The following is a 17,935-nucleotide window of genomic DNA, read 5'->3' as shown; positions in this document are numbered from 1 at the left end:
ACTTCCGGTCAACAGCCTGCCACATCGTTGTCTCCACACTCAAGATTATTACATCATACCCTAAACTCTGCTGTCCAAACACATTTACCTACTTTGTGGACCCCCTCACACTCACACCGTCAGGATGAGAGTGGGGGGGGGGGTTTCCATTGCTGCATTCATCACTCCATTGGAGGACGAGCAACATCACCAGCCTCGCCAGGCACGCCGTCCACCTCCGCCACGTGGAGCTACACAACACAGTGCTGCGCAACAGGCACCTGCACAAAGTAGTCGTGCAACTACACATACACCCACTGTAGGGTGACCCAATGGGTGGCATCAAGGGTGTTCTTGGAGAACCTCATGAAAGGGCATTATTGCACAAGCCAGTCAAGAATGGCCAAGACGTGGCAGTGGTGGTGACAATATAATATGTAATGTGAGTTGATCAGAAATCAAATATAAGTAAAAACCATGACAAACCCTCAAACACCCTTGTGCATCCCCTTCATGCTCACAACACGTTTGCCTTACGCTTCCTACTGCACACATGTGATGCATGCCCTGTGGCTCCAGCACAGGTAGTGGCAGGTTGAGTGAGGCTGACTGTGAAAGAGATGCATGAGAGGGTGCGTATGAGATAGAGCCATGAGATTGTATGAGAATTGGGTTGAGTGGTAATGGTGGGATGAGTACTGGGGAGGTGAGGAAGTGCAGGTAAGATGAGGCTGAGGGTTCAGTGGGTTTGAGGAGTGATGTGACAGACGGAGTGTAGGGGAATGAGTAAGAGTCCTCACTTCGGCTGACCTGGTTAGGTCATTGAAGTACCTCCTGCACTGTATGCAGGTGCGTGATATGTTGGTGGTGCTGGTGACCTCCTCTGCCACCTCGAACCAGGCCTTCGTGGTGGCAGAGGCAGGCCACTTCCTCCCGTCCGCCGGGTGGAAGATCTCCCTTCCCCTCCTCCTCCTCCTCCTCCTCACCCCATCCAGTAAGACCTGGAGTGAGGCATCATTAAACCTGGGAGCAGCCTTCCTCCTGGGCTGCTCCATGCTGTAATTTTGCCTATTTTCTGCAGCATCAGTCAGTGGAGGACTGCCCCTTTAAATAGGGCTCCTCCAGCTGACAGCCTATGATGCGGGTGCGCAGTCCGCCCGCTGCGCAGCTTTCCAGCGCGAAACCCGGAAGCCAACGTAAGTGGCTTCAATTTACTTACGATCGCGGCCAAATCCACCGATTTCACTGGGCGCGTTACCCACACGCCCAGTCGACCCCCCGCCGCCAACCCACTACCCTCCTAACATCAGGCTCTAAGTCACCCATTCTAATTCACCCTCCTTCTCAGCCATTCCTCTATTTCTTTCTCAGTCTTTAAATCTCATTGGTTAGGGAGATAGGCTGTTGGTCCATTATAAGTTCGCACTTCCAGCAAGTGATGCCACAAAAACATTTTGAGCTCAAGGATGCAAGAAAAAGTCTCACTAATGGGGCGTGCTCCAGCAAAATCTGGGCCAATGTTACTCTTAATAAGTAACACTTTTATTGTTTGAACTTTCTCTATGTTAATGTAAACAAATTATTTACTTTTTTACATCATGTCCAAAATTTCAGTTGTTGCTGTAATGTCTTGCCAACATAATTTGGTATTTTAATCAAATGTTCCATTTTCAATGATGTGGCGGTTATTGATGGTAATTTGAACTTTTGCCGATAGTATAATTAGGACGATACCGGATCCCCAGTTAGCTTACCTCTCCCGATTTTCGTTTCCATTGGCTTCAATCTGATGTCCCCCCATTTACACTGTCACCAAAAGTTAACATGACCCCCAATTGCATTGAGTATAAGGCTCTATCTTTCGATTTACCTTTTCCTGACAGTAGTATGCTACCTTTATAAATTTGAGAAATATCAAATCTATTTGTATTACCATACTGTGTAACCAATATGCACATTGGCCTTGAAATTGGGTTATGCAGCACTCGTTTTTTCAGGTGCTAAGCCCCCAGTACGGCAGGCAGGAAATGCACGCAGACTTAAAGCGGAAGTGCACACCTGCCATAGAGGAGGTCGCGCAGGTGGCAGGAGAGCATGACGGCAGCATTGTAAGCACGTGCTGACCTCGCACAGCACAACATGTCACTAACCAGCAGGAAGGCATCCTCACCAGTGCTATTTATAGGGATCATGCAGTTCCTACAGGTTACTTGCTGCTTTATCATTTCTAGCTGCTGCTTGAATTCTGGGCATTTCAGGGAGGTCTCCGATGATCTCTATACCAAGAGAAACACTTACATCTCCTTTCCTGCTCCCTCAGCAGCAACAAGTACAAGAGGAGGAGCAGGAAGAAGAGGAAGAGAAGGAGGAGATGCAGCGACCACCAGAGCCCCTATCTGCCCGAGCTCACCGAGACAAGCCCATCAAGGAGCGCTGCAACTAAATCAGCCCTCCCATTCCCCACTCACCAACAGTCCCACATTCTTTACCACTCTTCTTACAACCACCATCCGATTGCATTACTTCACTCCAGATTGGTAGATATCACCAACACCAAACACCAACACCAAATCTAGAACAAAAAACAAATTTATCAAACAAATCATGTCAGTATTCACAAAAACAATTACTAATCACCCTTTTGCAAGCCCTTATTGCCTATTTTGTGTGCTCATTTTCCTATACTGGTACTCCTACAAAGTGTTTCCCCAGTGTCTACAGCTTGGGAGGTGGAAGGCTGCTGAGCTTCCACTGCAGACACGTCAGATGGTCATGGAGGATGGCCTCGAGCTGCTCTGGATTAGAGGGCCCTGCTGCAGAATGAACCAGCTCAGCCTTGGCTGCAGCAGTCTGGGCTGGCTGGCTGAGTAGCACCAATAAGGGCATTGGCGGAGCATCTGGTGGGGAAGGAGGCATGATATATGTTGGACATGTTGGAGAGTTAAGGGTTAATAATCAAACTAACCTGTATAACTATTACTAGTCATGGAGCAACAGGCTTTCTAAGATAAACAGGAAATCAGTGGGGTTTTCTAGGAGAAGGAAGGATGAATTATATGGTCTATTTCTAATGTCTGATAATGATCTACAAGGAATGCCTGTGCAAAGAGATAGTGACTGGGACATCAACCATGAGTGATTAATGTACAACTTTAGTGACTAGTGTAATAAACATAGGCAGAGGAATCAATTAACCATGGTATAGAATGGATGTTTAGGTAAATAAGCTGTCAATAAATTGTTTTTGAAAGAGTCTGAGAACAGATAGATCAGGAAGTCTTTTTTATGGAATGTACTTGTGAAGCAAGCACCTAAGACTGTTTATGTAAATAAGCCGTTCTTGAAAGAATCCAAGAACTAAGAAATCACAAGGTCTTATCTGTGAAATGTACTCTTGAAGTAGGTAAACTGAGGTGTATAAGAAGGGTGAGTTTTTCCAGAGTTGGTTGGAGAGCTACAAAGAGAGAGAAACCCAAAGCTCCTCCTGTGTACGGGACAGATTTGATCACCTATGTCGTATATGAATAAAGTCTGTTCCAGATACTCCACTATCAAGTGTCTCGTACTTACTCGAAGCATGTCGTTGTGTACCATAGAAGGAAGGGAGACAACAGGTGCCTCTCCCATGGAGCCAAGGTCACTGTCCTTGGGGAAGCACCTCAGCACTTCTAGGAGTCTGCTGGAGAACAGAGTGCAGGAGTGATGTAATGCCCTGGAAGCCCCTGTCAACAGTTGCCCCCAAAGCCAAGCTGGCAGCAGTCTGAGCTTCCATGCCAGTTTTGTTAGCTGCCATAGAACCCCATGAGGTGCAATGGTAGCAGTATGTGGTTGCCATAGTAGCCGCCCGAAATTCAATGGCAGCATCACGGCTGCTTCCGGGATAATGGCCAATGATGTGCATAATCATGTTACTGTGGTCAGATAACACCAGAACATTTGATGAGTGCAAACCCTCACTGTTCATGTAAGATTTGGGGCTGATATGAGGATGATGGGTGCCATCTGTTATGCCTTGCACTGGAGAAGACCCTGCAATTCAGTGGAAACTCTGTACCTTGTATATCTGATACCTCCTTTCCATAGGAAAGTATAGAAGTATTTCCTCTTCCAAACAAAATGGCCCTGATATTAACAGGGAAACAGGCAAAGAACCTGGCAGGGCCTCATTTGAATAATTTTGGACAGACTCCTGGCTGACAGCCGGCCAGATTGACTGCCTGGTCAGCGGGCGGGAGCTGAAAGTAGTGGCAGGAAGCCTCAGCCGGGGAGCCGTTGGGAAAGTCCCCGGCAGTCAGTAAGGGGGAAAGCTTCGGCCCCTGATCGGTCCGTGATCGGGGGAGGCAGAAGACCTGGGGTGTGATTGGGGGAGACAGAAGATCAGGGGCATGATCAGGGGAGGCAGAAGATTGGGGGTGTGATCAGGGCTGGGTGGGTGGTGGGGGGGGGGTCGAAGGCTTCGTTGTGAGGCTTGGGGGAAGCACTCCCACCTCGGACCTGCTGCCGGACAGCCGACAGCACGGGCCTCCCCCGACCTACAGTTAAGTTTAAGTCGTGGCACCGATGATGTCATTGGGCTGTGACTTTTGAATGTGACTTAGGCCCCCGCTTGCCTTTTGCCTTGTTAATGGCCTGATTTGGATTTGTTAAAATTTAAACATACAGGAATGAGGTCAGGTTGGGATAGAGTTTCTTAAGCCCAATATTTTAACCCCTGACTCTCTCCCACCCATGGGGGGCTTAAAATCGAGGCCAGTGTTTGTCATATGCTGGATGCATGTGCACATTGCAGGCTGTGCCCTCTGGAGAGACTAGGAAGGATCCAGCTTCATGCTGTGGTAACTTTCACTTCTACAGGAAAATCGTTTCCGGTAGTGCAGCTTCATTTTTTTTCTACCAAATTGTCTTCTGCAATATGTAGGATTTGTTAATTGGACAAGCAAATTCTTTTTGCCTGATTTCATGATCCTGCCCATTGCCAGCAAGGCTCCCAGTCGCCATCAGATCACTGCAATATCAGCAGCCTGTGAACTGCTACACAAACACAAACAGAAATGTCTATTTTTCTTCTCATTCTGTTATATTCAGTATTCCTGTGTATTAATAAAAATACATTCCTGGAGCAAATTGTCAAATAAAAAGTTTCAATTTCCAGATTTAACTATCAACATATTTTATGCTCTTAAACTAAAGGCATTGGAAGATAAATCCATGGAAGGTGTACCCACAATATAATTTTATTCAGATTTTACATAAATCTAGAATTCTGCTAACATTTGATATTTAATCATATAACGATGTCAGAGTTTGTTTTGTATTCATTAATACGAGGCATTCGGAAATAAACTGGGAAAGAATTTCATTGTTCGATTCATTTGCTTTAATGGCAAATCTATCACCATTTAAATAATACTCTGCCTTTCTATTTTTCTTTCGGAAGTGGATAACTTCACGTTTATCCACATTATACTGCATCTGCCATGTATTTGCCCACTCACTCAACTTGTCTAAATGGCCTTGAAGCCTCTTTGCATCCTCCTCACAACTCACAATCCCACCTAGTTTTGTGTCGTCAGCAAACTTGGAAATATTACATTTAGTTCCCTCATCCAGATCATTGATATATATTGTGAATAGCTGGGGCCCAAGCACTGATCCCTGCGGTACCCCACTAGTCACTGCCTGCCACCCCGAAAAATACCCGTTTATTCCTACTCCCTGTTTCCTGTCTGTTAACCAATTTTCAATCCATGCCAGTATATTACCTCCAATCCCATGTGCTTTAATTTTGCACACTAACCTCTTATGTGGGACTTTATCAAAGGCCTTCTGAAAATCCAAATAAATCACATCCATTGGTTCTCCCTTATCTATTCTACCAGTTACATCCTCAAAAAACTCCAGTAGGTTTGTCAAACATGATTTCCCTTTCATAAATCCATGTTGACTTTATCTAATCCCACTTATATTTTCTAAATGTCCTGTTATCACATCTTTTATAATAGACTCCAGCATTTTCCTTAGTACTGATGTTAGCTTAACCGGTCTGTAGTTCTGTTTTCTCTCTCCCTCCTTTCTTAAGTGGGGTTACATTTTCCACCCTCCAAACTGCAGGAACTGTTCCAAAATCTATAGAATTTTGGAAGATGACAACAAATGCATTCATTATTTCCATGGCTACCTCTTTTAGTACTCTGGGATGCAGATTATCAGTTCCTGGGGATTTATCGGCTTTCAGTCCCATTAATTTCTCCAGCACTATTTTTTTACTAATACTAATTTCCTTTAATTCCTCCTTCTCACTACTCCCTTGGTTCCCTAGCATTTCTGGGAAGTTATTTGTGTCCTCCTCTGTGACGACAGAACCAAAGTATTTGTTTAATTGCTCTGCCATTTCCTTGTTCCCCATTATAAATTCTCCCGTTTCTGACTGTAAGGGACCTACATTTGTCTTCACTAATCTTTTTCTTTTTACATACTTGTAGAAGCTTTTACAGTCCACTTTTATGTTCCTTGCAAGTTTACTCTCATACTCTATTTTTCCCCTCTTAATCAATCTCTTCGTCCTTTTATGCTGAATTCTAAACTGCTCCCAATTCTCAGGCCTGCTACTTTTTCTGGCAACTTTATATGGCTCCTCTTTGAATCTAATACTATCCTTAATTTCTTTTGTTAGCCATGGTTAGGCCACTTTTCCTTTTGTGTTTTTGCGCCAGAAAGGAATGTATAATTGTTGCAATTCATGCATTCGTTCCTTAAATGTTAGCCATTGCCTATCCACCGTCATGCCTTTTAATGAAGCTTCCCAATCGATCATAGCCAATTCACTCCTCATACCTTCGTAGTTTCCTTTGTTCAGATTAGGATCCTAGATTCAGATTGGACTACTTCACTTTCCATCTTAATGAAGAATTCTATCATGTCATGGTCACTCTTCCCTAAAGGACACCGCACAACAAGATTATTAATTAACCCCTTCTCATTGCACAATACCCAATCTAGGATAGCCTGTTCCCTGGTTGGCTTCTCAACGTACTGGTCTAAAAAACCATCTCGTACACACTCCAGGAATTCATCCTCCACAGTATTATTGCTAATTTGGTTTGGCCAGTCTATATGTAGATTAAAGTCACCCACGATTACTGTAGTACCCTTGTTACATGCATCTCTAATTTCCTGTTTGATGCCGTCCCCTACATTGCCATTACTGTTTGGAGGCCTATAGACAACTCCCACCAGTGTTTTCTGCCCCTTGGTGCTTCTTAACTCCACCCAGACTGATTCTACATCTTGATATAGACACTCTGGAGACAGATGAAGTTTAATGCAGAAAAATGCGAGGTGATGCATTACGGTAAGAAAAATGAGGAGAGGCAATATAAACTAATGGGCACAATTCTAAAAGGGGTGGAGGAACATCTGGAGGTTTATGTGCATAAATCATTGAAGGTGGCAGGGCATGTTGAGAAAGTGGTTAAAAAAGCATACGCATGGTCCTGGGCTTTATAAATAGAGGCATAGAGTACAAAAGCAAGGAAGTCATGATTAAACTTTATAAAAGAACTGGTTCGACCACAACTGGAGTATTGTGTCCCATTCTGGGCACTGCACTTTAGCAAAGATGTGAAGGCCTTTGAGAGGATGCAGAGGAGATTTAATAGAATGTTTCCAGGGATGAGGGACTTTAGTTACATGGATAGACTGGAGAAGCTGGGATTGTTCTCCTTGGAACAGAGAAGGTTGCGAGGAGATTTGATAGAGGTATTCAAAATCATGAAGGGTTTAGACAGAGTGGATGGAGAGAAACTGTTCCCATTGGTGGAAGGATCAAGAATCAGAGACACTAGATTTAAGGTGATTGGCAAAAGAACCAAAGGTGTTATGAGGAAAAGCTTTTTTACACAGTGAGTGGTTAGGATCTGGAATGCACTGCCCGAGGGGATGATGGAGGCAGATTCAATCATGGCCTTCAAAAGGGAACTGGATAAGTACTTGAAACGAAAAAATGTGCAGAGTATGGGGATAGGGCGGGGCAGTGGGACTAGCTGGATTGCTCATGCATAGAGCCGGCGTGGACTCGATGGGCTGAATGGCCTCCTTCCATGCTGTAACCTTTCTATGATTCTATGATTCTATGATAATGACTTTATTAACAATGGCCCAGAATTTCCTGGAGAATTGAGCCATTGCAATGGCTCATCCACATTATAGGGCCTGTTTTATGGCCCAAATGTCCCAGAAAATTATGGCGTACGTACACCATAATTTCCTGGAACTTTTGCACCACTTTGACATTTCCCTCACCGAAACAGTGATCAGTTAATTATCATAGCTCTGCCTCCATTAAAATCAATGGCGATCTCAAATTTACTTAATGAACACTACTTTCACTATTAAAGAATGACATTGATGGGCTTTCTAACTTTAGAATCATAGAATCATAGAAAGGTTACAGCACGGAAGGAGGCCATTCGGCCCATTGAGTCTGTGCCGGCTCTATGCAAGAGCAATCCAGCTAGTCCTTTAGTTAATACTGCCACGATTTAGATAATTAAAATGTTGAAGCAAATCACTACTGACATATAGGTGCCGCTGATTCCTTTTATTTTAAATGGGACATAATTTGTATGCTAGCAAGAAACCAAGTCGATTAACTACACAATGTGATGATCACAAATGATCAGAAATAATTTTGCCATATGAAACTCAAATTGTGGAGCTCTGGTATTAAAAAGGCAAATAAGAATAAATTTACAACAGAACATATTTTCTGTTAATAATCTCATAATTGCTGGTAGATCATAATGTTTTCTTTCGGAACAACCTCTCACCTTAATTTGAACTACCTGGTTATTAATGATTGTGTTTACACATTTTAGTGACAGCAAGACAGTGATATGAATTAAAAATGTCACTGACTAAACAATGTTATTGTCAGCGAATCCAATAACATTAATTAATACCTTGCCACTGTTCAGTGTGTTTTAAAATACATTTTCCTTTTACAATTTGTATTTTGGATTACAATACTTCACAATGAAAAATAGGCTCTAGTGAAAGATGTAATAGCTGCTGTAATTTTTACAACCCCTGTTTGATAGTGAAAGGATCGTGTATAAAATAATTAAAGGCACTTTCAATCAAATTTCTTTATGATAATGGAGGTCTAGTCAGGTTTGAGTGTGTATTATAATTAAGTTCATTAACCCATTTGATATAGCGCATAAAAGGAAGTCATAACCATCAAGCATAAAGCATTCACTAACCTTTATTGTACAATGAAAACCTCTTTGCTTTCAGATTTAAAGAAAGTTCCTGATTCTATACAGTAGGAATAAATTATTTTCCGCATCTTTGCTAATACCTGACTTGACTTATGAGTTCTTTGCTGATCCAGGTTTAAAGAGAAGCCCAGCAAGGTTTATAGATTCGCCTTTATTCTTCTTGCTGTTGGGTTTAAAATGTTTGGCACCGCTCCTTATTTACCGCTAAGCTGGCTGCTGTTTACTCTAATTAGTTCCCTGGTAAATTTTAGCATAAATTTGCCACTGGAGGACCGGAGTGCACCAAGGTCTAACTTATGGCGTTCATCGTCAATATCGACATTGCAGGAAATTCCTAACCAATACGTTTCTTACAGTATCAGTGTATTCTAGTCATGCCTCTTTCGTCTTTCTGATTTCAGGATGGGACTAAGCCATTTAGCCTTCTACAGATGTAAAATAACCTATATTGTTATCCTGGAAATATAGGGTCCCTTCTTAAAACTTGCAATGTTGCAATAGTTATTCAGAAATGAACATTGGAACCTCGATAAACTAAAATAGCAGAATATTCGTGTTGGTAACCAAACAGGCAGCTTGCTTTGATGATCAATGAGGAAAGCAGAGCTGTCAAAAAAATGATAAGATCCTTCTGATCTTGATTTGGAGACTTTCCTCACCAGACTTGAAAGGCATTCAAAATTCTAGAAAGACAACGATTTTGAATTTTCTATTTGTTACAGTTTTTCCCAATGGTATACTGTTGCACAGACACACTCGCTACATTCCAAAAAAAGACAAAAATACATTTTAACAATGTTGGGTGACTTAGAGATGTTAGTTCAATAGCAATTTTAGGCAAAGATATTTTGTTCATAATTCATGGATTGAACACATGGTTAAGTAGTTGTACTTAGCAGTCGCAGTTCTATGTCAGTACAGGAAAGAACTTGAATTTATATAGCACCTTTCACATCGTCAAGACATCCCAAAGTGTTTCATATGCAATCAATTAATTTGAAGTGTAGTCACTGTTACAATATCATAGTATCCTAAGAGTTACAGCACAGGAGGTGGTCAGCCTCACCCAAACCAATGCATTCATCGGTTGGTCACGTCACCATCACTCACTCACACGTCTGTTCTTTCTCCCCTTATAGGAGAAGAGAGCCCAGAATGCACAGGAGAGGGCGAGGACCGGAGGGGGGAGGCAACAGATAGTCGTCCTCACAGATGCGGTGCAGGAGGCTCTGGAACTGAGCTGCACCCTCGAGTGCTTGTCCGTTGGGGACGCCGAGACTGGCACCTGACAAACATCTGGTGACAGATCTTTAACATTCAGCACACACAATATGAATTGATGTTAACATGCCTTGCCATCTTCAGCACCGCAACATCTGTGATCATGCTTAATATTGCCTTCTGTTCTCTTACAGGGCCTTCAGCGACCACTGTGATCGTGGAGGGCGATTTCTCAGAGGACCTGCCGGCCTCTGAGGGAGCACCGGCACATCTGAGCGAGTCATCCACCAGCACAGCTACACACATCTCGGTGGGTCCCCGTCCTCAGTTAATTGAGGTTGCACATGGTGAGTCACCACACACATGTGAGCACGAGCAGACCCTGGTGGCAGGAGCAGCTGTGGAGAGTCCGCGTCAGTGGGAGCACTCTTCTCCAGGCTCTGCTCAGCTGGACACAGATGCTGAACCCTGAGGGCCATCCCTGAAAAGGAGAATGATGGAGGGTCAGCAGCACATTTGCGAGGTGCTGGAACAGGTGCCACGCACACTCTCCACCAATCGCACAGAGGATGGAGGAGTCCAACTCCTGCATGAGTGGAATGGTGGCACAGGTAAGGGAGGGAATCTCTGAGATACTGTCACAGGGACATGAGGGCATCTCTGAGGTAGTGTTGCGGGAATGTCTGCAATGGAGCTTCAAGCACGGCTCACAAATGAGCCCATTCAGGCCCTGACAAAAGCCATTCAGACTCAGGGTGAACAACATTCTGCCGCCTTAAACAGGTAGGCAGATACACTAGCACTGGCCTTAGAAGGCTTCACACATGTCCTCCAAACTGTTGTCCAGCAGGGTGGTAGGAGTGGTGTGGCCCTGGCCACAGGAAGAGTTGTAGGCTAAGAGGGGGCATGGAAGTGGGGACGCCTCTCAAAGTGTCCCCACGTCTCACCCGTTGCCGACCTCTCAACCCGTACCCGCAATGCTGCCTCCTCTCCAGGTGGCTGAGTCTGCCCCTGCACAGTAGCAGGTGGAGCAGTCTTTGGAGGGGCCCTCACGGGCATTGTCTGCTTGTGCTCACATGTGTGGTGACTCACCATGTGCGACCCCAACTAATTAAGGACGGGGACCCACCGAGGTGTGAGTATCTGCACTGGTGGATGGCTCGCTCAGATGTGACGGTGCCCTCTCAGAGGCCGGCAGGTCCTCTGAGGAATCGCCCTGTGCCATCGGTCGCTGAAGGCCCTGTAAGAGAACAGAAGGCAATATTAAGCATGATCACAGATGTATCATGTTGCGATGAGCATACTGAGGTGGTGAAGATGGCAAGGCATGTTAACATCAATTCATATTGTGCTGGTTGTTAAAGTTCTGTCACCAGACGTTTGTCGGGTGCCAGTCTCATCCCCGACGGACAGGCACTCGAGGGTGCGGCTCAGCTTCAGCATCTCCTGCTCCATGTCTGTGAGCACGACTATCTGCTGTGGCCCCCCTCGGTCCTCGCCCTCTCCCGTGCATTCTGGGCTCTCTTCTCCTATAAGGGGAGAAAGTACAGACGCGTGAGTGAGTGATGGTGACGTGGCCAACCGATGAATGCATTGGTTTGGGTGAGGCTGACCGTGAAAGAGATGCATCAGAGGGTGAGTATGAGACAGAGCCATGACATTGTATGAGGATTGGGTTAAGTGGTAGTGGTGGGGTGAGTAATGGGGAGGTGAGGAAGTGCAGGTAAGTTGAGGATGAGCTTTCAGTTGGTGTGAGGAGTGATGTGATAGAGTAGTGTTGGCAGTGCAGAATAAGTTGGGGGCTGGGGGCGGTGATGTGGAAAATAGAATGAAGGAGAATGAGTAAGTGTACTCACTTTTGCTGACCTAGTTAGGTCATTGAAGCGTTTCCTGCACTGGATCCAGGTGCGGGAGATGTTGCTGCTGCTGGTGACCTCCTCTGCCACCTCGAGCCAGGCCTTCTTGGTGGCAGAGGCAGGCCACTTCCTCCAGTCTGCCGGGTAGAAGACATCCCTCCTCCTCCTCACCCGATCCATTAGCACCTGGAGTGAGGCATCACTAAATCTAGGAGGAGCCTTTCCCTTGTGCTGCTCCTTTATGCTGTGTGGGTGTTTGCTCCACGAGGACTGCCCCTTTAAGTAAAGCTCCTCCAGCTGACAGCCTGTGATGCAGGTGCGCAGTCCGCCAGCTACGCAGCTTTCGAACGGCAAACCCGGAAACCACGTTAAGTGGCTCCAATTCACCTGTGATCATGTGGGGAAGGGACAGATTTTATTGGGCGGGTTACTCACACCCAATCGCCCCCACCTCCCCCACCGCTGCCATCCCGCCTCCCCTCTAATATCGGGGCCAAAGCCTCAATTTAATCTGTCATCTGGAAGACAGCACCTCCCTCAGTTCCATACTGAAGTGTCAAACTAGCTTATGTGCTCAAGACAGTGGAGTGATGCTTGATCTCACTGCCTTCTGACTCAGAGCCAAAGCTGATACAAGAATGTAACAGCCCTAACATAGTACCAAAAATTCTCTTAGCTTTAGTAAGATATGAAGGAAGCAGTGATGAATGGAATATTTTAATGTAATGGCAACTGAATTCTGGCTAGTTACTTAATATTTTGTAATTGAGCATTTTGCCATGAATTTTTATGTTGGCATGTTAATGAGCTATATTATTGATCCCAGCAGGACTGAGGCAAAACAGAGTCATATTTAATGGATATGAGTACTGATTCATGCAGTATAATAATCAAAACATTAAATTATAACAAACTGAATCATAATCCTGACATTAAAACCTTTATTAAAGCAGTTTGAATATGTGCTCAGCTGTTTAAAAGATTGGGCCAAATAAGAATCATAAATAACTCAAAAGATTTAAAATTCTAGTGTAAAGAAACTTTTGAAACTACTTTTGTAGCTGTAGTGTTTTTAATACAAAACGGAGTATTTTTCACCGCTTGCTGTTTGCAGTAGCACTCCTGTGGGAGCAGTAGAACAACAAGCCAGCAAGCTGTGAACAGAATACTTCGATATATATACTGTACTAAAATAATATAGCCACGAGCTTTTTTTTTATTGTGCTTCCTATCGATATAGTTGTATAATTTTAAAATTTTGTGTACTTAAAAAGTAATTTTGTTGCTGAAGCTTAATTCTGCATATGAAGTTATTCATATTCAACCACAATGGACCAATTTCTAGCTGTATAATTTGGCCATATTTTAATGTAAGCATTTTATTTTTAATAGAGACATTCTGAATTCAAAGTTTTTATGTTATTAAAGTAAGTAAGCGATACCTGGGATAGATATTTTTAAGGATGCCATTGCTGATTAAATTTGGATAAATAAATCAACGATGGCCCGGAATTTGATGGAGTGGGGCATTGTGCGGTGTGCCCCGTTAGTTGGACTTTTCCCTCACTCTTCAGCTCGAAAACTTTTGGCCCTGTGAGTTATTGGAAGTGCGAGCTGATAATGGCACAGCTAGGGCAATTGGGTATCTGGGTCCTTGGTGAATGATGGGACCGACAGTCTATCTCCTTAACCAATGAGATTTAAGGATTGAGAAATAAACAGAGGAATGATGGAGGATGAGATAGGGTGAATTAGAGTCAAACAGATACAGGAAGAGAAATAAAAGAAAGATTGCATTAAGAGAGAGAAAAAAAGAGCAGATAGGAGAAAGTAAGCAAAAAAAACTTCAAAATTTTAAATTTTAAATTTAAAAATCTCCAAGAACAATTTTCCGCTTGTGAGAATGAGACGTCACTGTTTAAATTGTTCCCTTTCTGGGCCGGAGAAATTGATTGGTATTGCAGGAACACAAATCCCCTCATTAAAAAGGTACTTACGCTGTTAAGTAGCAGCCTTGACTTTCTTCGGCGAGTTTAATGGGCAATTAATGGGTTGAGGGCGAGCTGCCGCTTTTACGAGACTAACGGCAGAGAGGCACAAATCATCCAGCAACTTGTGGTGATTCGCAATTCATGGCATATCACTTCCTCATCACCAGTTGCTGGACGATTTACACATTAATAACAGCGAGCGCCATGAAACTCACCGTTATTTTTGCAGCAAAATCTGGGCCGTTGTATTTGACTTTAATTCAGACATTGATAATGTATGACTTTTTCATATTATTCAACTTGGCTCTAGCTGAGTCCTTCACATATACTGGTCATGTATTAGCACTGACCAGAAAATTTCTTTCTCTTTTATTTTACATATAAATCATTCTTGAACTGCTGCCTTTCATTTCCACAATAAGGTCAGTTGATTATACCAGCTACAACAAGGTCACAGTAGAGCACTGTTGATGTGAAGATAGAATTCACTTTTGCATTTGTAAGTGTCTTCCTAAAACATTTAAGCTTGTATTCTCATTGAGAAAATAATTTTCAGTTAGGGAAGTATACAGTGATGCTCCCCAGGGGTCCGTATTATGACCACTGCTCTTTTTGATGTATATTAATGACATGGACTCGAGTAAAGAGGGCATAATTTCAAAGTTTGCAGATGATATGAAACTCGGAAATGTAGTAAACAACATAAAAGATAGTAACAGAGTTCAGGAGGACATAGACTGGTGAAATGGACAGATGAAATTTAACGCAGTGAAGTGTGAAGTGATGCATTTTGGCAGGAAGAATAAGGAGAGGCAATAAAAACCAAATGGTACAATTTTAAAGGGAGTAGACACGAACCTTTGAAGGTGGCAGAACAAGTTGAGAAAGCTGTTAAAAAAGCATATGGAATCCTGGGCTTTATTAATAGAGGCAGAGAGTACAAAAGCAAGGAAATTATAAAACACTGGTTGGGCCTCAGCTGGAGTCTTGTGTTCAATTCTGGGCACTACACTTTAGGAAAGATGGGAAGGCCTTAGAGAGGGTGTAGAAGAGATTTACTAGAATGGTGCCAGGGATGAGGGACTTCAATTATGTGGAGAGACTGGAGAAGCTGGGGTTGTTCTCCTTAGAACAGAGACGGTTAAGGGGAGATTTGATAGAGATGTTCAAAATCATGAAGGGTTTTGATAGAGTAAATAAGGAGAAACTGTTTCCAGTGGCAGACGAGTCGGTAACCAGAGGACACAGATTTAAGGTGATCAGCAAAAGAGCCAGAGACGACATGAGGAAACTCTTTTTTAACGCATTGAGTTGTAATTGTCTAGAATGCACTGCCTGAAAGGGTGCTGGAAGTAGATTCAATAGTAACTTTCAAAAGGGAATTGGATAAATACTTGAAAGGAAAAAAATTACAGGACTATGGGGAAAGAGCGGGGGAGTGAGACTAATTGGATAGCTCTTTCAAAGAGCCGGCACAGGCATGATAGGCTGAATGGCCTCCTCCTGTACTGTACCTATAATATTAAGAACACTTAATCAAATACACTCAAACACTTACTTCATTATTTTTTTAAAAATTCCTGTGCACAAAAAAGGGGAATGAATTACATTGTTGATTTTGTTTCTCCAAGTCCTTGAACAACCACTTCTAACAGTAGAATTTAGTACAGAATAAACATTAAAAAAATCAGCAATCCTGAAAACAAAATCACAAAACTTACCCATATTTCCCAATACATGCAACAACACCCCTCACCCCCGTGCCTGCCGAGGGCCTCTTCACTCTTCGGGGCTTTGGGCTGCCCTTCAGCTTCACTCCCAAAGCTTGGAACTTTTGTTCAGGGACACGGTATTCTGTGTTGTTTTTCTTGCTCATCAGTGATCTATGCATGCACAGTGAGATTTTTTTTCTGGTCCTCTACATGATGAGTGCCACTCTAGTATCTCTGTGCATGCTAATTTTTCCTAGCAGCATGACACCCCTCGGGAAAACTAAACACAAGCAAATGCAAATGCTAAAAGAATTGAAACAGGAGGTAAGATGATGAAAATAAAGGAAAGCAAATCAAGAAGCAAAAACATACAAAATGAAACAGAAACATGAGGAACGTATGCAAGAGAAACAGAAAGTGATATAATAATCAGAGTGGGGGACAAACAGAGGGGCAGTTATACAAAAAACCTCCAACTTTATTTTAATTTTGTACCTAAGCAACATGTGAGGTGATGCATTTTGGTAGATCGAATCGGGCCAGGACCTACTCCGTTAATGGTAGGGCGTTGGGGAGAGTTATAGAACAAAGAGATCTAGGAGTACAGGTTCATAGCTCCTTGAAAGTGGAGTCACAGGTGGATAGGGTGGTGAAGAAGGCATTCAGCATTCTTGGTTTCATTGGTCAGAACATTGAAAAAAGGAGTTGGGATGTCTTGTTGAAGTTGTACAAGACATTAGTAAGGCCACACTTGGAATACTGTGTACAGTTCTGGTCACCCTATTATAGAAAGGATATTATTAAACTAGAAAGAGTGCAGAAAAGATTTACTAGGATGCGACCGGGACTTGATGGTTTGACTTATAGGGAGAGGTTGGATAGACTGAGACTTTTTTCCCTGGAGAGTAGGAGGTTTAGGGGTGATCTTATAGAAGTCTATAAAATAATGAGGGGCATAGATAAGGTAGATAGTCAAAATCTTTTCCCAAAGGTAGGGGAGTCTATAACGAGGGGGCATAGATTTAAGGTGAGAGGGGAGAGATACAAAAGGGTCCAGAGGGGCAATTTTTTCACTCAAAGGGTGGTGAGTGTCTGGAACGAGCTGCCAGAGGCAGTAGTAGAGGCGGGTACAATTTTGTCTTTTAAAAAGCATTTGGACAGTTATATGGGTAAGATGGGTATAGAGGGATATGGGCCAAGTGCAGGCAATTGGGACTAGCTTAGTGGTATAAACTGGGCGACATGGACATGTTGGGCCGAAGGGCCTGTTTCCATGTTGTAAACTTGTATGTATGTATCACATGAGACATTACATATTACTGCATATAGCAGTGGTGCAGCTCAATGAAAGCTAAACTTCTCTCACGTACGAAACAGTGTAGAACTGATGCAATATCGATGGTATCCAGAGTGAAGTTTAATTTAGTAAGTTTTTTTGCACAGCATTTGTCATTTGTACTGGAGACTTGAGGCTTAGCAGTGTAAATGGAGTTTATGTGAGAAAAAACAATCTGTTAAGCAGCTGGTTCACAATTCTTCTTGATCTGCAACTTGCTGTTGATCATAGCGAGGTTTCGACGGCATTTAGGCAGAAGCCAGGAAAATTGATCTTTTTTGAGGGAGTGGGGAATGAATGTTCTAGTCGAGTACATTTGAAATCAGAGCTTTTCAGTGATTAAAATACGATTTGTTTCAACTATCGAACTAATGTCATTTTAAAGCTGTTCCCACTATAACATGTAAGGAGTTGTACAACACCAGGTTATAGTCCAACAGTTTTATTTGAAATCACAAGCTTTCGGAGCTTTCCTCCTTCGTCAGGTTCTCCTGATGAAGGAGGAAAGCTCCGAAAGCTTGTGATTTCAAATAAAACTGTTGGACTATAACCTGGTGTT

Source organism: Heptranchias perlo, chromosome 22 (genome assembly GCF_035084215.1).
Source record: "Heptranchias perlo isolate sHepPer1 chromosome 22, sHepPer1.hap1, whole genome shotgun sequence".
Lineage (NCBI taxonomy): Eukaryota > Metazoa > Chordata > Chondrichthyes > Hexanchiformes > Hexanchidae > Heptranchias > Heptranchias perlo.
Note: the sequence above shows the minus strand (reverse complement) of the source record.